The 21,010-nt window shown below is 47.3% G+C and overlaps 1 long non-coding RNA gene across 1 annotated transcript; it reads right to left on the reverse strand.

Moving 5' to 3' along the window:
- Positions 1-5,674: 5,674 nt before the first annotated feature.
- LOC134729784 (uncharacterized) lies at positions 5,675-11,441 on the reverse strand. The gene is made up of 2 exons (XR_010111213.1): positions 11,240-11,441; positions 5,675-6,606 (listed from the first exon to the last, which is right to left on the reverse strand). It is a non-coding gene; the product is annotated as an uncharacterized LOC134729784 (long non-coding RNA).
- Positions 11,442-21,010: the final 9,569 nt, after the last annotated feature.

A 21,010-nucleotide genomic window follows, 5' to 3' on the forward strand; every position in this document is an offset into this window, starting at 1 on the left:
TCTTTTTATATCCTTCTATTCTCCTGGACTTTTCTATCCATATGCAAATATATATTTTTATATATATTACATATATATACATTTATATAAACTAAACATTTAAATTTATATATAAATATGTAAATGTATATATGTATATTCTTTTTTTAAGACAGGGTCTCACTCAGCCACCTAAGTTGGAGTGCAATGGCACAATCACAGCTCACTGCAGCCTTGACCTCCTGGGTTCAAAGGATCCTCCCGCCTCAGCCTCCTGAGAAGCTGGGAACTACAGGCATACACCACCACACCCAACTAATTTTTTTGTAGAGACAGGTCTTGCTATGTTGCCCAGGCTGGTCGTGCACTCCTGGCCTCAAGTGATCCTCCCATTCTGGCCTCCCAAACTGCTGGGATTACAGGCATGGCCTCTACTGACATTTTGTTTTGAGACAGTCTCACTCTGTCACCCAGGCTGGAGTGCAGTGGCACGATCTCCACTCACTGCAAGCTCCGCCTCCCGGGTTCACGCCATTCTCCTGCCTCAGTCTCCCAAGTAGCTGGGACTACAGGCGCCCGCCACCACACCGGGCTAATTTTTTTTGTATTTTTAGTAGAGACGGGGTTTCACAGTGTTAGCCAGGATGGTCTCAATCTCCTGACATCGTGATCCGCCTGCCTTGGCCTCCCAAAGTGCTGGGATTACAGGCGTGAGCCACTGCACCCAGCCTCTACTGACATTTTTTAAAGGTAAAAGAAATACTTGCAGGACAGGTGTGGTGGCTCACACTTGTAGTCCCAGCTAAGAATGAGACCCAGGCTCTTAAAAAAAAGTCAATAGGAATTACCTGGGCAGTGAGATTATGAACCTTTTTTTTTTCATACTTTTTCTGTATCAAATGAATCTAAGAAATGTTATTTTAAATTGTAAAATAGAGATTTTTAAAAAGCAAAAGAAGGGCCAAGCACGGTGGTTCACGCCTGTAATCCCAGCACTTTGGGAGGCTGAGGTGGGCGGATCACAAGGTCAGGAGTTCGAGACCAGCCTGGCCAAATTGGTGAAACCCCGTCTCTACTAAAAAATACAAAAATTAGCCGGGCATGGTGGCAGGTGCCTGTAGTCCCAGCTACTCAGGAGGCTGAGGCAGGAGAATCGCTTAAACCCGGGAGGCGGAGGTTGTACTGAGCCGAGATCGCGCCACTGCACTCCAGCCTGGAAGACAGAGCAAGACTCTGTCTCCAAAATAAATAAATAAATAGCAAAAGAAGAAACACTGTGCATACAGGAGGTTCTCAAATGTTAAATTAACATTTCCATACATGAGGGATGAAGGCCCACGCCTTGGACAGACATCTAAGGCTCAGATCCTAGCTCCACACTTATTAGCCATTATTGCTTAACTGCTGGACCTCAGACTTCTCCTCTGTAAAATAGGTAGATTTACTATTTACCTCACATGACTGTTAGGATTCAATGAATCATAGATGCATCAGTGCAGACTTTGGCACACAGTAAACCATCCCAACTGAATGTTCTACAGGTTGACGATTGGGAGGTATAGCATTTAGTCTTCACATCAAAGAGCTGCTTTTTTTTTTTTTTTTTTTTTTTTTTGAGATGGAGTTTCGCTCTTGTTGCCCAGGCTGGAGTGCAATGGCACAATCAAAGCTCACAGCAACCTCTGCCTCCCAGGTTCAAGCAATTCTCTTGCCTCAGCCTCCCGAGTAGCTGGCATTACAGGCATATGCCACCATGCCCAGCCAATGTTGTATTTTTAGTAGAGACGAGGTTTCTCCATGTTGGTCAGGCTGGCCTGGAAATCCCAACCTCCAGTGATCCGCCCACCTTGGCCTCCAAAAGTGCTGGGATTACAGGCATAAGCCACTGCACCCGGCCAAGAGCTTTTTTAAGATTTGCCAGAGTAGGTGGTATTACTCAAGCACATAATAGGAATTTTTTTTTTTTTTTTTTGAGATGGAGTCTCACTCTGTCACTTAAGCAGGAGTGCAGTGGCGTGATCTCTGCTCACTGCAACCTCCACCTCCCTGGTTCAAGCAATTCTTCTGCCTCAGCCTCCCGAGTACCTGGGACTACAGGCATGCGCCACAATGCCTGGCTAATTTTTATATTTTTAGTAGAGACGGGGTTTCACCATGTTGGCCAGGCTGGTCTGGAACTCCTGACCTAAAGTGATCCACCCACCTTGGCCTCCCAAAGTGCTGGGATGACAAGCATGAGCCACCGCGCCCAGCCATATAATGGGGATTTAAAGACTAATTTATTATATATCCCACTCTTTCTACAGCATTCTCAGTTCAACGTTAAGCCTGAGGCCAGGGATTGGAGGGCTGAGTTCCATGACCCCCTCAAATGGCCATGATGAACTCTCCTACATAATCAGTGGTTCTCGACCAGGGGCAATTTTGCATACACCCTCACCCCCACCCCCAGGACATTTGACAATGTCCAGAAACATTTTTGGTTGTCACATCCAGACAGGTGCTACTGGCATCTGGCAGGTAGAGGTTAGGGATGCTGCTAAACATCCTCCAATGCACAGGGCACGCCCCTACAACAAAGAGTTATCTGGCCCAAAATGTCAATAGTGCCAAGGCTGAGGAATTCTGTACTAGGGTCACTCAATTCAAGAAACCTCAGCTGACCACGCGGGGTGGCTCGTGCCTATAATCCCAGCACTTTGGGAGGCTGAGGTAGGAGGATCATTTGAGCACAGGAGTTCGAGAACAGTCTGAGCAACATAGCAAGGGCCTGTCTCTACCAAAAAAATTTAAAAATTAGCTGGGTGTGGTAGCACACACCTGTAGTCCTAGCTACTTGTGAGGCTGAGGTAGGAAGATCGCCAGAGCCCAGGAGGTCAAGGCTGCAGTGAGCCGTGATCCTACCACTCAACGACAGCTTCAGTGACCCAGTGAGACCCTGTCTCAAAAAAAAAAAAAGCTCGCCTCGGTGGCTAATGCCTGTAATCCCAGCACTTCGGGAAGCCAAGGCAGGTGGATCACTTGAGGTCAGGAGTTCAAGACCAGCCTGGTCAATATGGTGAAATCTTGTCTCTACTAAACATACAAAAATTCACTGGGCGTGGTGGCGCACCTGTAATCCCAGCTGCTTGGGAAGCTGAGGCAGGAGAATCGCTTGAATCAGGAGGCAGAGGTTGCAGTGAGCTGAGATCGTGCCATTGCACTCCAGCCTGGGTGACAAAAGCAAAACTCCGTCTCAAAAAAAAAAAAAAAAGAAAGAAAAGAGGCCAGGCACCATGGCTCACACCTGTAATCCTAGCACTTTGGGAGGCCGAGGTGGGAGGATCACTTGAGGTCAGGAGTTCGAGACCAGCCTGGCCAACATGGGGAAATCCCGTCTCTACTAAAAATACAAAAATTAGCCAGGCGTGGTGGCATGTGCCTGTAATCCCAGCTACTCAGGAGGCTGAGGCAGGAGAATTGCTTGAACCTGGGAGGTGGAGGTTGCAGGGAGCCAAGATGGCGCCACTGCACTACAGCCTGGGCAACAGAGCAAGACTCTGTCTCAAAAAAAAAAAAAAAAAAAGAAAGAAAGAAACCTCAGCTGTTGTGTCATAAAATCTGAGTCCACCTGTAAAGCCAGGTCCTTTACTTGCAGACCAAATCCTAGATCACTGAAGCAGCTGAGAAATTGATGGAGGCCAGGAAATTCCCGAACGCCAGGAGTTCCGGATCCCTGCAGACTAAAGGAAGTATCTTCAGAATGATTCAAAATACTACAACCCTATCAGTGATACTAACTCCTTTGCCAATGTGACATTTTACTATTCAAATTAAGGATAGAAAACCTTACCTTACAGTGGCCGGGCACGGTGGTTCATACGTATAAGCTTTGGGAGGCCAAAGCAGGCAGATCACGAGATCAGAGACCAGTCTGGCCAACATCCCGTCTCTACTAAAAATACAAAAAATTAGCCAGGTGTGGTGGTGGATGCCTGTAATCTCAGCTACTTGGGAGGCTGAGGCAGGAGAATCACGTGAACCCTGGAGGCAGAGGTTGCAGTGAGCCGAGATCACGCCTTTGCACTCCAGCCCAGGTGACAGTATGAGACTTCGTCTCAAAAAAAGAAAAGCTTATCTTAGTTACTAGAAAGCATAATTAACTAATCTTATGGTCACTATTCCCTGAACACTACATACGATTGCATTCCCATGCTTTTGCCTTCTGTCCAATGATCTCCCACTTCTCTTCCAAAATTCCATTAAAATGTCACTTCTCCACTTTGACTGTCCTCTCTCCTCTGCTTATAATTTTTTTTTTTTTTTTTAAGACGGAGTCTTGCTCTGTCGCCCAGGCTGGAATGCTGTGGTGCGATCTCGGCTAACTGCAAGCTCTGCCTCCCAGGTTCACGCCATTCTCCTGCCTCAGCCTCCTGAGTAGCTGAGACTACAGGCACCTGGCTAATTTTTTTGTATTTGTAGTAGAGACGGGGTTTCACCGTGTTAACCAGGATGGTCTCGATCTCCTGACGTCATGATCCACCCGCCTCAGCCTCCCAAAGTGCTGGGATTACAGGTGTAAGCCACTGCGCCTGGCCTGTAATTTTTTTTAAATTAAAAAATATTTTATCTTGGTGCTATTTCAAACGAGATACCAAAAGCAAGGCTGGTTTTACTCCGACTTTTTTTTTTTTTTTTTGAGACAGTTTCGCTCTGTCGCCCAGGCAAACAGAGTACAGTGGCGCGATCTCGGCTCACTGCAAGCTCCACTTCCCAGGTTCACGCCATTCTCCTGCCTCAGCCTCCCGAGTAGCTGGGACTACAGGCGCCTACCACGGCGCCTGGCTAATTTTTTTTGTATTTTTAGTAGAGGTGGGGTTTCACCGTGTTAACCAGGATGGTCTCGATCTCCTGACCTCTTGATCCACCCGCCTCGGCCTCCCAAAGCGCTGGGATTACAGGAGTGAGCCACTGCGCCCGGCCAACATTTCTAACAATGTATTTTTAATGCTTTTTCCTCTCTTCAAAAATGACACACTTCCTTAAAAGTGGGTTTTACATTTCCATTCTAGAAGAGTCAGAGGCACAGGAAGTACTCAACAAACCCTAGCAGAATCAACAAGAGTTCCAGCATGCAGCTGACCACTCCCTATACCAAAAGCGGTTTCTGAAGTGGCACCAAGTTTGTTAGAGAAGGAGCAGAGCTACAAGTCCCGGAGCCAGACCACAGAGGCAGACAGGTTCCTCCGAACTGGGTTGTGCCGGGAAGGCAGCTGCTGTTTACCCTGCCTGTCACAGACACAGCTACTGCTCTATGTCAGCTGTTAGCCACAGAACAGGTCTCCACACACAGAAAAACAAGGATGACCTCTGTTGCGGAAAAAGCAAAACACAGTAGTGTTGGGGAGCTTTACAGTAAGTTCTCTTGCAGAAAGGCAAGCTATAGAACAAAGGTGATGGACATGGTGAAACAGCCAATCAAACAGCTCTGTGTACAGGTTACTTACCTCTTATGACCGTTTGACCCCTTTCTCAGTTCTGTCCAATCTAAATCTTGACTTTGAATACAAAGGCCAGGACTGTTCCTATTTCCCAGCACAACAAACACCACAGCCATAGTTCTTATCGCTAGCTCTCATCTACACCTGATAATTATCTCACCTGTCTCCAATTGCTGACTACTAAGCGCTAACCTGATTAATCACCACAGCACGTATTTATTGAGGACCAAACTTTAATATTTCAAGGGCACCCCAAATGAGTTACTGGTGGGGTTACATAACCTTTCATTCATGCCACCAAACCAAGATTCATGAATTCTGAAAGTTAAAGTTGATTACCTCTTTGGATACATAAAAAAAAATATATTAAAGCATGTCACAAAGTGCAAAAAAAAAAAAAAGAGGCATCCAGCAGATGAAAAATACGCTCTTGGAAAAGCCCAAAGCAGCAGGCTGATTGTCCTAACAAGAGGACAGAGAAACTCTTTCTGTAGGAAATAAAGCTGCCTCAGCCAAAGGAGAGATCCAGACATGGGTTTTGATGGATTCTTATTACAACCAAAGACAAGCTCAAAGAAAGTGGAAGTTCAGATTTCTCATGGGTGCAGTTGGATCTTGCATCCAAGAGAACGCTTGGTTGACTTCTCATATGTAGGCTGAGCAAGAAGCAAGCAGCAAGACTTAGCCAGTGATTCTGATTCCAGGCTGACATCTCTGTGCTTGAGCTCTGAGCTCCTCAGGCAGGACAGCCTGGAATTGCTCCTGCACCAGCATTTCCACAGTCTGCTCCTTTGTGTGGATATCAGGTCTCAGCCACCGTCCAGCAAGGTCCTAGAGATGCCTGAGGACATCCCTGGGGCCAGCTGCATCCTCATAGCAGAACTTCCTGAACCTCTGCCGGGAGGCTTTCTAGCATGGTCTTAAAGTCTTCAACAGAGTCTTCACTGAGGGTCTCTGGTGGGAGCCCAGAAGGCTCTCGTGGAATCTGGACCTGGAAAGCAGGTAGTAGGACAACTTCTGGCTCCTCGGCCCATCATTTCATTGGGTAGTGATCTCATTTGATCATTCTGGACTTCTGTATTTCTTTGTGTCTCTGGGTACACTTCAGTCTCAATTCTGGAACTCTAAGAAAAAACGTTCCAGACTTCTAGGCACAAACAGAAAAGTAAGAATCAGCAAAAACAGACCATAAAAGCTGTTAAACCACTCTGATCTCACGGATCTGGTCCAGACCCAGGTTCCATCAGCCTTCCAATCTTAACAGGGTTTCTTAATAAAGCTACTAGAAACTCTATTTTTGTCTTCTTCTTGGTAGATCAATTAACACAACTGAGGAAACATGACAGTAGTTTACCAAAATAAGAAATGTAGGTTCTCAAAGCCGATTGAAGAATACTGGCCTTGCTAGAGAATCGTGCATTCATTTTGTCTCTCACTATGAAGTATTTTACATTATGTTGAAACAAGAATTGCATATGCACATGATTTGCTTGGGAGAGGGCTTTAAAATCATGGGTGTTTGCTTCCTCCAACCATTTTTGTTTCTTTTTTGGAGACAGTGTCTTGCCCTGTCATTCAGGCTGGAGTGCAATGGCACGATCTCGGCTCACCACAACCTCCGCCTCCCAGGTTCAAGCAATTCTCCTGCCTCAGCCTCCTGAGTGGCTGGGATTACAGACACGTGCCACCACCTCCAGCTAAATTTTGTATTTTTCATAGAGATAGGCTTTCACCAGGTTGGTCAGGCTGGTCTCGAACTCCTGACCTCGTAATCTGCCCCCATCGGCGTCCCAAAGTGCTGGGATTATAGGCATGAGCCACCACGCCTGGCCCCTCCAACTATTTTTATATAACATTTGCTATGTCTACAAAGCAATTTATGAAGAGGAGCTAAAAGAGGAGAATAAGGTCAGTTCATTTATATCTAATCTACTGACTTTCTACCTCCCTCCATCTCTTTCATCATGATTAAAGAATAGCAAACATTAACAAGTACTTCAAAGGAGCAGTGCACTATGATTGCACCTGTGAATAGCCACTGCACTCCAGCCTGAGCAACACAGCGAGAGCTCTTAAAAAAAAAGAAAAAGAAAAAGAAAGCCAGGTGAGGTAGCTCACGCCTGTAATCCCAGCACTTTGGGAGGCCAAGGTGGGTGGATCAACTGAGGTCAGGAGTTCAAGACCAGCCTGGCCAATATGGTAAAACCCCATCTCTACTAAAAATACAAAAATTATGGCCGGGCATGGTGGCTCACACCTGTAATCCCAGCACTTTGGGAGGCCAAGGTGGGTGGATCAACTGAGGTCAGGAGTTCGAGACCAGCCTGACCAACATGGAGAAACCCTGTCTCTACTAAAATTACAAAAATTAGCTGAGCATGGTGGCGCGTGCCTGTAATCCCAGCTACTTGGGAGGCTGAGGCAGGAGAATCGCTTGAACCCAGGAGGCAGAGGTTGCTGTGAGCCGAGATCGTGCCACTGCACTCCAGCCTGGACAACAAGAGCAAAACTCCATCTCAGAAAAAAAAAAAAAAAAAAAAAGCTGTAACACTTGAGCCCAGGAATTCGAGACCAGCCTGGGTAACATGGCAAAACCCTGTCTCTACAAAAAAAAAAAATTATCTGGGTGTGGTGGCACATGCCTGTAGTCCCAGCTACTGGGAGGTAGAGGCTGCAGTGAGCCGTGATCACGCCACTGCGCTCCAGCCTGGGCAACAGAGTCCTTGTCTCCAAAAAAAAAAAAAAAAGAACCCAGGTTAAGATCAAGAATGAAGCACCTCTGATCAGTGTATGGGACTTGTCAAAATCCTAATAGAGTACACTTCCAACCCTTTGGATATTTGAGAGCTCCAGGATTATCAAACCAGCTATAGCCGGGGCGGGGCGGGAGGCAAATTAAATACCCGTAAAATGCCAGAAAAAAAGCCTTTGCTTCATTTGGGCTAGGGCCCCAGTTCAAAAGAGGAGTTATTTACAGGAAAACACATCCTATGTTAATTAACTTTAAAACAAGAGAGTTCAAATAACAGAAATGACCAAATTAATTCTCACATTAGGGTACAGCCCCATGATGCAGTCACTTTTCAAGGATCATCATTTTCTTTTTTTTTTTTTTTGAGACGGAGTCTTGCTCTGTTGCCCAGGCACAATCTTGGCTCACTGCAACCTCTGCCTCCCAGGTTCAAGCAATCCTCCTGCCTCAGCCTCCTGAGTAGCTGGGACTACGGCGCGTGCCACCAGGCCCAGCTAATTTTTTTTGTATTTTTAGTAGAAATGAGGTTTCACCATGTTAGCCAGGATGGTCTCGATCTCCTGACCTCATGATCCACCGGCCTTGCCTCGGCCTCCCAAAGTGCTGGGATTACAGGTGTGAGCCACCGCGCCCGGCCCATTGTTTTCTTTAATACTCTCTTCCCTCAAAGAACTAATCCTTTCCAGACATATAATACATAGCAGGAGAGCTGACATTTAAAATCCTTCCCACCTCAGAGAATCTCTCCAATCTGTTTCCTGAGCAACAATTGACAGAAGCCAACAATCACTAACGCTGACTAGCTGCCGTGCACCCAGCACCTAGTCATCCCTTCTCTAAAGGTTCCCTGACCCATTTCTTAGGAGACTTTAATTGATTCTAGACCCAGCAGCTTGGATATTCTTGGGAGTACACCAATTCTTCTCACATTATCTTGGTTTTTGCTCAGTTAATAAGGTGTGCTCATCCCACAAAGTAAGCTGTTACTAACCTAGGGTGGTGAATAGGGAAAAGCAGAATCACTTAGGGTGAGTTGGACTAAAATATTTCGTCCAAGAAAGGTTGGGTGAAACATTGTGGGAAAGCAAAATCTTGGGAACAACCTAAGTGACCATCAACAGGGAAATGACTGAAGTACAGTCAACCACTCAGTGGTGCCGCCACGTAAAAAATGAAGCAGGCTTATGAGTACTGGTAAGAAAGCTGTCCATATCACAACATGACTAAGGTCCTGATCGATGTGTAGTATGACCCCCCTATCTGAGGAAATTAAAAATAAATAAATACAGATATAAATAAATAAATAAAACCTGATATATCCAAATAATAGATAGTTATCAAAGAAATTAATTGTATTTACTTCTGAAGGGCAGAAACAGTAGAAGGGGGAAACACTTTTCATTTTCCATCTTTCTGCATTGTTTTCTAACTACACACATGTATTACTTTTATAACAACTCAAGAGGAAGAAAACTTCTCAGGCTTTCCCCTCCTGCCCAAAAACCTTTCTGAGTGAAAACCCCTAACCCACTTAGGAAAACACCCTTTTATTACTTCTTCTAGCTCCCAGCACCCAACGTCTTTACAACCCAGGTTTCTAGGAACAGACTGTCAGTGGGCCTTTTTCTTTCTTTTTTTTTTTTTTTTGAGACAGTCTCACTCTGTCGCCCAGGCTGGAGTGCAGTAGTGTGATCTCGGTTCACTGCAACCTTTCCGCCTTCTGGGTTCAAGCAATTCTCTGCCTCAGCCTCCCGAGTAACTGGGATTACAGGCGCCCACCACCACACCTGGCTAATTTTTATGTTTTTAGTAGAGACAGGGTTTCACCATGTTGACCAGGCTGGTCTCGAACTCCTGACTTCGGGTGATCCACCCGCTTCGGCCTCCCAAAGTGCTGAGATTACAGATGTGAGTCACCACGCCCGGCAGTCAGTGGGCCAATTCTTAAGGCTGGCTCTCAAAGATGAACCAGCACCACAATTTACCCGGCTTATAAATCCTGTCAGCTTCAGAAGACGACTTACCAAACACAAATTTATCCTCACCAGTTAATAACTCCTTTTCTTTGCTCAAAAACCCAGTGAGAAAAAATAACTCCAGGCCAGGCACAGTGGCTCATGCCTATAATTCCAGCACTTTGGAAGGCCGAGGCGGGTGGATCACCTGAGATCAGCAGTTCAAGACCAGGCTGGCCAACATGGTGAAACCGTCTCTACTAAAAATGCAAAACATTAGCCAGGCGTGGTGACGTGCGACTGTAATCTCAGTTACTCGAGTGGCTGGGGTAGGAGAATCGCTTGAACCCATGTGGCAGAGAAGGTTGCAGTGAGGCGACATCGCGGCACTGCAACTCCGGCCTGGGCGACAGAGCGAGACTCCGTCTCAAAAAAAAAAAAGAAAAAAGAACTCCAGTGCACTGCGCCCTTACTTCCTATCTAACATTGTGCCGAACGTTATACACAGATCCTCCTCCGTATGATCCTTAGCTCAGGATCATAAACTCTTGATAAATTACTGCCCCAGGAACCTCCAGTGACATCAACCGCTGCTACCATTTGTGGAATTCTGCCGGCCAGACACCCCACACTGCATTCCCTCACAACTGATCCTCCCGATAGCCCATGGGGTAGACACTGTTATTTCCATTCACAGATAAGCAAAGTGAGGCTCGGAGGGCGGGGACTTGCCCAAAGCCACAAGGATGAAAGGTAGTGCGATGACTCAACCGATAAAAATAATCCCGGTTGCGGTGGGGGGGAGCTGAGCCCGACTCCTCCCACTATGCTGCCGCGGCTCCGAAGGCCTAGCCCGAGTGCGGAAATGGGCTTCTAGGGTCCCAGGACGAGGTCCACCTCCAGAGCTGCAATGAGGTCCAAGTCAGCCCGAGGAGCCCGCAGGTCCCACATTTCAATCATTTCCCTACCCCAAAGGCAGGGACTCCCCGCTCCTGGGGCAGGCAGCCACTGTGGCCGCGAGCAAGCGTACGCGGGTTAGGAAGGAGAAGGAAGGGGACAGGGGGAACGTTCACCTACGCAGCTGCCACCTCGGAGGACGGGGGAGCGGGGGACGAGGAAAGATCAGGATAAGACCCTAACTCCCACAAATGACTCCAGGAAAGGGAGGCCACCACTCCCCAAGCTTTGGAGCGCCGCGCGGGAACCGGAAGTCATGCCCCGCCCGGAAGTTAAAAGGAGGGGCATAGGTTGGAAAGGGGGGGGGGCCGGGTCTCTCTAGCCTCCGCGGTACTCCGCAGCTTCATGGTTTTAACTCTTGGTGGTCTTTTGACCGTCCTCAGTCCTTACCGTGCGGAATTTTGGATACATTCTTAGCAGCTTTTTCGCTCCGGAGTTCTTTGTCTTTCTGAGCCGCAGTTTGCCCAACTGCAAAATGGAAAGAGATGAAGCAGGAATTAAGATACTCTAGGAGCTCGCCCACAGCTGAGTCAGGGCCCCATTCTGAGGTTACACCCTTAAGCCTTTGCAGCACTCAAAGGAAGGAAACCAAGAGAGAGGGGTGGCTGGCTGCTGTTTGGAGACAGTGGTCCTTGTATTGGCGCCCCGCGGAATCACTCCAGATGAGTCAGTGGATACAGTCTATAGGTCCCGCCTCATTGTACGCAAACAGCAGTGGGCATATGGCCGTGGGGGGTTGATACAGCCTGTCCGGGGTGGGACTCTGTGTGTATGGGAGGCTAAATCTCAGCAGGACTTTTCCAGTTGCTACCAGACTACGCACTGTCGCCTGATGGTTAAGAACTGAAGCTTTAGCCGTGCGCGGTGGCTCACGCCTGTAATCCCAGCACTTTAGGAGGCAGAGGCGTGTGGATCACCTGAGGTCAGGAGTTCGAGACCAGCTTGACCAACAAGGTGAAACCCAGTCTTTACTAAAAATACAAAAATTAGCCGGGCGTGCTGGCAGGCGCCTGTAGTCCCAGCTGCTCGGGAGACTGAGACAGGAGAATTGCTTGAACCCGGGAGGCGGAGGTTGCAGTGAGCCGAGATTGCGCCATTGCACTCCAGCCCGGACGAGGGAGCAAGACCCCATCTCAAAGATGAAGCTTTGAAGTCATACTGATCTGGTTTGCGTCTGATCACACAGGTTCAATGACAGAGCCGGCTAGAGGAAGCAGAGATGCTAACCACTGCAGCCCCGATCTTAACCCTGAAGGGGAGGGATTAAGCTGTTAGAGAGAGGTACTCAGTTGACTTCTGCCTCTCTCTTTCCAGCTGGCGTATCCGAATGGGCTGAGCTACCGGATTAAGAGGGACACCCCAAAGCCCCCATTGCTGGGTTATTGCTCCAGAGCCAATGTCCTTGGGGAAAGGAAGATATGCCCTTTGTCTACACTGCCGCTGCTGGTCTGTAAACTCCTAGACGGCCAGCTGGTGGTTCACAAACCAGGACTCCTTGCTCTGGCGCTACTCCTACCTACCAGAATGACCGTGAACCCTTCCCCACTCACTCCTACAACCAGGTTTCCATCTCCTCTCTCAGCTTAGGTTTCCCTAACTGTAAAAGAAAAGGGTTGGACTAGGTTAAGAACTTCCTGCTGTTTCTCTCTCCCACACTCTAAGGTTCCTTAGGAATGCTTCAGAAAACAGCAGGGGTTGGGGCAAGGATGCCACTTGAGTCCCAGAGCAACTCCAATTTCATAGGTACATAAATTTATGTGAAAGTATATACGTTTAGGCTTGTGTAAGATTATTTTATCATCCCAGGTAAAATTCAGCCTTTGTGCTTCATCTTTCCCCACCCTCCTGCTCACTCAGTTTGCTCCAAGAACACTGACCTTCTGGCTGTTTTGCAAATCTGACAAGTTCATCTTCACTTCTTTTTTTTTTTTTTTTTTGAGACGGAGTTTCGCTCTTGTTGTCTAAGCTGGAGTGCAACGGTGTGATCTCGACTCACTGCAACCTCTGCCTCCCGGATTCAAGCGATTCTCCTGCCTCAGCCTCCCGAGTAACTGGGATTACAGACACGAGCCACCACACCCGGCTAATTTTTTGTACTTTTAGTAGAGATGGGGTTTCGCCATATTGGCCAGGCTGGTCTCGAACTCCTGACCTCAGGTGATCCGCCCACCTCAGCCTCCCAAAGTGCTGGGATTACAGGTGTGAGCCACCACGCCCAGCCTTTTTTTGAGACAGAGTCTCATTCTGTCACCCAGGCTGGAATGCAGTGGCATGATCTCGGCTCACTGCAATTTCCACCTCCTGGGTTGAAGTGATTCTCTTGCCTTAGCCTCCCAAGTAGTTCAGATTACAGACTTGTACCACCCTGTCCAGCTAATTTTTGTATTTTTAGTAGAGACAGGGTTTTGCCATGTTCCCCAGGCTGGTCTCGAACTCCTGACCTCAAGTGATCCACCCACCTCAGCTTCCCAACCACCCACCTCGGCTTCCCAAAGTGCTGGGATTACAGGCGTGAGCCATCGCACCCGGCCTCATCTTCACTTCTTTTGCTGATCTCTGCTTGCAGTGCTCTTTCCTGAGATCTGTTCACCCAGGTTCCAGTTCAACTGTAGCGTCTCCTTTTCTGCCCACCTCCTCTATCCCCGGACCCCGGGCACCTTTCCAATTCCTTTATAACCTGTTACTTTGTTTTTGTGATTACCTAGTTATTTTCTATCTCATCCACTAGAGGCAGGGTCCACAAAGCTAAGGACTTTGTCTGCCCTGTCACCACCATGACCCCAGTACTTAAAACTGAGCATAGGCCGGGCGCGGTGGCTCACGCCTGTAATCCCAGCACTTTGGCAGGCCAAGATGGGCAGATCACAAGGTCAGGAGATCGAGACCATCCTGGCTAACACGGTGAAACTTCATCTCTACCAAAAATACAAAAAAATTAGACGGGCGTGGTGGCAAGTGCCTGTAGTCCCAGCTACTCGGGAGGCTGAGACAGGAGAATGGCGTGAACCCGGGAGGCGGAGTTTGCAGTGAGCTGAGGTCATGCCACTGCACTCCAGCCTGGGTGACAGAGCAAGACTCTGTCTCAAAAAAAAAAAAAAAAAAAAACTGAGCATAGGAGCCAGGCACAGTAGCTCACGCCTATAATCCCAGCACTTTGGGAGGCCGAGGTAGGCGGATCACCTGAGGTCAGGAGTTTGAGACCAGCCTGGCTAACGTGGTGAAACCCCGTCTCTACTAAAAATACAAAAATTAGCTAGGCATGGTGGCAGGCGCCTGTAATCCCAGCTACTCAGGAGGCTGAGGCAGGAGAATTGCTTGAACCTGGGAGGCGGAGGTTGCAGTGAGCTGAGATCACGCCATTGCACTCCAGCCTGGGCGACAAGAGTGAAACTCCATCTCAAAAAAAAACGAACAACAACAACAAACTGAGCATAGGCTGGACAAACACTGAATGAATGGATCAATGAGTGAGTAAAGGAACAGAGCAGCTGGGCGTGGTGGCTCACACCTGTAATCCCAACACTTTTGGAGGCTGAAGCAGGAGGATCCCTTGAGCCCAGGAGTTTGAGACCAACAAAGGCAACATAGTGAGACCCATCTCTACAGAAATTTTTTAAAAATCAGCCTGGTGTGGTGGTGCACATCTGTGGTCCCAGCTACTTGGGAGGCTGAAGTGGGAGGATCGCTTTAGCCCGGGAGATTGAGGCTGCAGTGAACTGTGATTGAGCCACTGCACTCCAGCCTGGGCGGATAGAACAAAACTCAGTCTCAAAAAAAAAAAAAAAAAAAAAAATGGTCTGGGCATGGTGGCTTACGCCTGTAATCCCAGTACTTTGGAAGGCTGAGGCGGGTGGATCACCTGAGGTCAGGAGTTCGAGACCAGCCTAAGCAACATGGTGAAAACCCATCTCTACTAAGAATAGAAAATTAGCTGGGTGTGGTGGTGCATGCCTGTGACCCCAGCCACTTGGGAGGCTGAAGCAGAAGAATTGCTTGAACCCGGGAGGCAGAGGTTGCAGTGAGCCAAGATTGTACCACTGCACTCCAGCCTGGGCAACAGAGTGAGACTCCGTCTCAAAAGAAAAAAAAAAAAGAAAAGAGAAAGCCTGAATTTTATGACAAATCCAATCTGATAAAGACCACTAGGGATATAGCTGTAGTTTAACAAAATTAGGGTTATTAACTTGATGTAGCAAGAGAGACAACACACCAGAGAAACTGTGGAGGGTCTCACCAAACAAAAGAAGAAATGGGATTATCATAGGATTTGGGGGAGGTTGGAGTTTAGGTGAAATTGAAATGAAGCCATGTTGATAGGCGCAAAGCAAAGCTGGCAATGTGTAAAGGGGTTAACATCTGGCGTGGGCTGAGAATCAGACTCAGAGTCTTGTTTCCTTGGACACCACAAAGGTAAGACAAATATAGACTATTGTGTCCAAAAACTCTTCATCTGAAGCTCTGCATCTGGGTAGATACAGGCTATGTCTCTGTATCAAACCTGGCTCTTCTGACCCACTAGAGAAGCGTGGGATGTTCTGCTCTCACTGATGTGATTTCAAACAGCAAAGTTTCTGACAGTCTCTGATTTTAGAGAATGAGATTCCTTTTTTCTTTTCTTTTTTTTTTTTTTTAGGTAGAGTTTCACTCTTGTCGCCCAGGCTGGAGTGCAATGGTGCGATCTCGGCTTACTGCAACCTCCGTCTTCTGGGTTCAAGCAATTATCCTGCCTCAGCCTCCTGAGTAGCTGGGATTACAGGTGCCCGCCACCACACCCAGCAAATTTTTGTATTTTAGTAGAGATGAGGTTTCACCATGTTGGCCAGGCAGAGAACGAGATTTCTCAGCACTGTGTTTTTTTTTTTTTTTCTTTGAGACAGTCTCGCTCTGTGGCCCAGGCTGGAGTGCAGTGGCGTGATTTTGACTCACTGCAACCTCTACCTTCCTGGTTCAAGCAATTCTCCTGCCTCAGCCTCCAGAGTAGCAGGGATTACAGGCATCCACCACCACGCCCAGCTAATTCAGCCTCCCAAAGTGCTGGGATAGCACTACGTCTTTGATGTTAATTGACAAAAGAAAGTTTGACAGATTCACCTTTTTTTTTTTTTTTTTTGAGACAGAGTTTTGCTCTTGTTGCCCAGGCTGGAGTGCAATGGTGTGATCTCGGCTCACTGCAACCTCCACCTCCCAGGTTCAAGTGATTCTCCTGCGTCAGCCTCCCTAGTAGCTGGGATTACAGGCATTTGTCACCACGCCCAGCTAATTTTGTATTTTTAGTAGAGATGGGGTTTCTCCATGTTGGTCAGGCTGGTCTCAAACTCCCGACCTCAGGTGACCCGCCCACCTCGGCCTCCCAAAGTGCTGGGATTACAGGCATGAGCCACTGCGCCCGGCCTCACCTTTTTTTTTTTTTTTTTTTTTTGACAGAGAGTCTTGCTCTGTGTCCCAGGCTGGAGTGCAGTGGCATGATCTTGGCTCACTGCAACCTCCACCTCTCAGGTTCAAGCAATTCTCCTGCCTCAACCTCCTGAGTAACTGAGACTACAGGTAAGTGCCACTACACCCAGCTAATTTTTAAATTTTTAGTAGAGACAGGGTTTCACCCTGTTGGCCAGGCTGGTCTTGAACTCCTGACCTCAAGTGATCCACTTGCCTCGGCCTCCCAAAGTGCTAGGATTACAGATGCAAGCCATTGCGCCCAGCCCAGATTCACATTTGATCTCAATCATCTGACCTATGTCCAGAATATATAAAGAATTCTACAAACCAGCCAGGCGGGGTGGCTCATGCCTGTAATCCCAGCACTTTGGGAGGCTGAGGAGGGCAGATCACAAGGTCAGGCATTCAAGACCAGCCTGGCCAACATGGTGAAACCCCGTCTCTACTAAAAATACAAAAATTAGCCAGGCGTGGTGGTGGGCCTGTAATCCCAGCTACTCAGGAAGCTGAGGCAGGAGAATCGCTTGAACCCGGGAGGTGGAGGTTGCAGTGAGCCAAGATTGCACCACTGCACTCCAGCCTGGGTGACAGAGTGAGACTCCGTCTCAAAAAAAAAAAAAAAAAAAGGAATTGAAGTATTGACATTGTGCCTTCTTGAAAAATGCATTGTTGGCTTTTCATGATTTAGAAATCAAAAGCAAAAAATTATTGGCCTTGACATTCTAATCATTATTCAAAGAATTAAGTTATTGACTATATGGGTTTTAAAAGACTTGAATTGATAAGACTTGGAGATTTGAACAAAGGAAAATTGAATGTTGGCAGTTTTAGGCAAGATTCCCTGACTCTCTGCTGCCCATGTGTGGAGAGAACTGGGTCATCACAGCTCCCAGCCTCCCTCTGAGGATGAGTAGAGGTCCCTTGGGGGCCCGCTGGCCAGCCACATTATGAAATTACATATATCCCACTGCCCTTTACTCTGAAACTATTTTGGAGAATTATCCAAGGGTTCTTCCTGACTCATTGGGAGGAAGTGGACACTCAGCCTTTGCAACCCTACTGTGCCTTGGCAACGCCTGACAGTTAAGTTACATGTCAGCAGGCACTGTCTGTCTGACTCAATAACAATGATAAATGTGTGTGGTTTCAGAACTTCCTCCCCACCTCCCACCACCCTCATGATGTGGAAGTCTCTGTTCAGCTTGACTCCATTTCTTCCCTGCTCTCACTCTGCCCTTGCCATACCAGTTCTCAGGCTTTGCAAGACCTGGAGCGTGCAGGCAGATCACCTGAGGTCAGGAGTTCAAGACTAGCCTGGCGAACATGGTGAAATCCCGTCTCTACTAAAAATACAAAAAAATTAGCCAGGCATAGTGGCGTGTGCTTGTAATCTCAGCTAGGTGGGAGGCTGAGGCAGGAGAATCACTTGAACCCAGGAGGTGGAGGTTGCAGTGAGCCGTGATTGCGCCACTGCACTCCAGCCTAGGAGACAGAGTGAGACTCCGTCTCAAAAAAAAAAAGAGCTGGAGTGAGAGTAAGGATGGGAAGAGAGTTGTAGGGGACGGCTGAGATGCCAGAAGTGGTTTAGGAGAAAAATGGGGCCAGTTTGTAACGTGTAGGGGCAGTGGATGGGAAAAGAAAAAAAAAAAAGAGAATTTGAAGGAGTATTGTTGATACAATCACTTTGGAGAGCAATTTGGCAATTGGTAAAGTTGAAAATGAGCATGTCCTCCCAGTCAGCACGTCCATTTCTTGGAATATACCCTAGAGAAACTCTCCCACATGTGCACCAGGAGACATGTCCAAGGACATCCACTGAAGCACTGTTCGCAATCACAAAAAATTAGCTCTGCTTTAAATATCCATGAGGAAGGAATAAAGAATAATAAAAATTTAGGCAATGGGATATGCTACAAACAGCAGCAACGAACTAGAGATATATAAAACAGCATGGATAGACCTCAAAAACACAACATTAAGGCCGGGCGGGGTGGCTCATGCCTATAATCCCAGCACTTTTGGAGGCTGAAGCAGGCAGATCACTTGAGGTCAGGCATTCGAGACCACCCTGGCCAACATGGTGAAACCCCATCTCTACTAAATATATATATATATATATATATATATATATGTGTGTGTGTGTGTGTGTGTGTGTGTGTATATATATGTGTGTGTGTGTGTGTGTGTGTGTATATATATATATATATATATATATATATATATATATAAATTAGCCGGGCATGGTGGTGGGCACCTGTAGTACCAGCTACTCAGGAGGCTGAGCCAGGAGAATCACTGGAACCCGGGAGATGGAAGTTGCAGTGAGCCAAGGTGGCACCACTGCATTCTGGCCTGGGTGACAGAATGAGACTCCATCTCAAAAAAAAAAAAAAAAAAAAACCCACAACATTGAGTGAAAGAAGCAATTTGCAGGACAGTCCATACAGCATGAAGCTGTGCATGTATTTTTAAAAACCAAAACAATGCAATATATTGGTTTTGGATATTTATATATATGATAAAAACATAACAGCACAGAATAGAAGGACAAACACCAAACTCATATTATCAGTCAGGATAGGTTAGGTCCATGCCTCTGTGATAAATAACACCCAGTCTTAGTGGCTTATAACAGAGTTTATTTCATGGTTGGGCTACATGTCCATCAGGGGTTAGCAGAGTCTCCAGTTCACATCTCACTCTGGGACCAGGCTGACCAGCAACAACCAGATGTCACACCAGAGAGAACGAGAGCCTGACAAATTGCTTTGTCTCTCAATATTTCACCTTGGCAAGCCTAATGGCCAGACCCAACTTTTTTTTTTTTTCCCCAGATAGACAGGGTCTCACGGTCACCCAGGTTGGAGTACAGTGTGTGAGCACCACTCACTGAAGCCTCAAACTCCCAGGCTAAAACAATTCTCCCACTGTAGCCTCCCGAGTAGCTGGGACTACAGTCAGATGCCACCATGCCTAGCTAATTATTTTATTTTATTTTTAGTGGAGACAAAGTCTCATTATGTTGTCCAAGCTGGTATCAAACTCCTGGGCTCAAGCAATCCTCCTGCGTTGGCCTCCAAAGTGTTGGCATTACAGGCATGAGCCATCCCATCCAGTCAAGGTGATAGATGTATTATTATTATTATTTTCTTTAAGACAGAGTCTCCCTCTGTCACTCAGGCTGGAGTGCAGTGGCATTATCACAGCTCACTCAATCCTCAATGTCCTTGGCTCAAGCGATTCTCCTACCCTCAGCCTCACAAGTAGCTGGGACTACAGGCATGTGCCACCATGCCTGGCAAATTTTTTACTTTTTGTAGAGACGGCATCTCACTATGTTGCCCAGGCTGGCCTTGAACTCCCAGGCTGGTCTTGAACGCCCAGGCTTAAGTGATCCTCCCACCTCGGACTCCCAAAGTGCTGGGATTATAGGTGTGAGCCACTGTGCCTGGCCCAAACCTAACTTTAAGGGGACAAGAAAGAGGTATCCTATTATGTGCCCAAAAGCAAAAGCAGTAATTGATGGATAAAAACCCTCTGTCCATCATGGTGATGACTTTTGGGAAGAATACAAAGGTGCTTCCACCTTAACTGTGAAAACTGAAAATAAAATCCTAAGCCCTCTCAACCAGTGAATGGGCCTCCTCTTGGCCAAGAGGACCCCAGAGAAACCTTAAAATTTGAGTTCCCGGCCATGACAGGATGGGAGTCAGACACACCTCATTAGACTTCCTTTTGGTGGTGTAGACACAACTGACCAGCATTAATGTTAAAAATTAGGCCGGGCGCTGCGGCTTATGCCTGTAATTCCAGCACTTTGGGAGGCCAAGGTGGGCGGATCACCTGAGGTCAGCAGTTTGAGACCAACCTGGACAACATGGCAAAACCCAATCTCTGCTAAAAATACAAAAAATTAGCCGGGCATGGTGGCCCATGCCTGTAATCCCAGCTACACAGGAAGCTGAGGCAGGGGAATCACTTGAACCCAGGAGGCAGAGGTTGCAGTGAGCCGAGATCGCGGCATTGCACTCCAGCCTGGGTGACAGAGTGAGACTCCGTCCCCCACCCCCGCAAAAAAAAATTAATGTTAAAATAGAGATCTTACAACTGACAGAACAGATTCTCAGTGGCAGTAAGATACCAAATTATAACAAGAGCTAAGGTCATGGCAGATAAGGGTTAAGACCCCTACACTTAAAAAAATAAGCTATGTTCTAACTGCCACAAGATTTTTCTTTCTTTTTTTTTTTTTGGAGACAAGGTCTCAATCTGTCACCCAGGCTGGAGTGGTACAGTGGTGCAATCACAGTTCACTGCAGCCTCAACCTCTCGGGCTCAAGTGATCTTCCCACCTCTGCCTCCCAAGTAGCTGGGACTACAGGCATGTGTCACACCACCCAGCTAAGATGGGGTTTTGCCATGTTGCCCAAGCTGGTCTCAAACCCCTGGGT

This window comes from Pan paniscus, chromosome 1 (assembly GCF_029289425.2).
Source record: "Pan paniscus chromosome 1, NHGRI_mPanPan1-v2.0_pri, whole genome shotgun sequence".
Taxonomy (NCBI): domain Eukaryota; kingdom Metazoa; phylum Chordata; class Mammalia; order Primates; family Hominidae; genus Pan; species Pan paniscus.